Consider the following 845-nt stretch of genomic DNA (forward strand, 5'->3'; position numbering starts at 1 on the left):
TAGAGTTTGAGAAATGGGCCCTTTAGTCCCGGTTTGAGATACGAACCGGGACTAAATGGTGCGATGCCCTTTTGTCCCGGTTCGTGTCTCAAACCGGGACTAATGCCTTTAGCCGCTCAAACCGGGACTAATGCTCACATTAGTCCCGGTTCGTAATGCAACCGAGACTAATGTGTATATTGAGCTGTGACCAAAGCCCTGTTTTCTACTAGTGAAGGGACATCCACCAATAGGTCCAACACACCAGGGAGACCTACATGGTCGCTACATCTGTAGACAACGTCACAAGCCCACTTCTTCCTAACAGAATCAATCACTAGAAGGCATTTTAAGAATGGGCAGATCACCGGGGCTTAGCAAGCATGAAAGACTCGCATGTGTTGTGCGTTCACTCAGGATGTGGCCACACCAATAAGGGAGGACTTCGAGCTATATGATCCATCCTTGTAGCCACCCATGTTAGGACTTCTCTGGCGCTTCTAGGGAGTAAAACCATCCACTAGAATAGAAATAAAGCAACATCGCTACCCCAAATTACCTACATGGCAGACCAATGCACATGATTGAAAATGATGTCATTATGAATCTTCCAAAAAGCCAACGTAGTAGCAGCATGTGAAACACTCGCAACTCTATGGTTGTTGTTACTAATCCACTAGATAGCAATATTTTCAAAGTTAGCATCATGTCTAAAGTCGGTGAGATTAGCAACTACCCTCCAAGGTTAAAGAACAACAAAACAATTGAAGAACAAGGGACAATATGATTCATCCTCTGAACAAAACACACAGGAAAAGTCGGGCACATTGTGCCATTTGTTCAAATTATATCTTGTAACTACTTAT

This window comes from Triticum dicoccoides, chromosome 6A, assembly GCF_002162155.2.
Source record: "Triticum dicoccoides isolate Atlit2015 ecotype Zavitan chromosome 6A, WEW_v2.0, whole genome shotgun sequence".
Lineage (NCBI taxonomy): Eukaryota > Viridiplantae > Streptophyta > Magnoliopsida > Poales > Poaceae > Triticum > Triticum dicoccoides.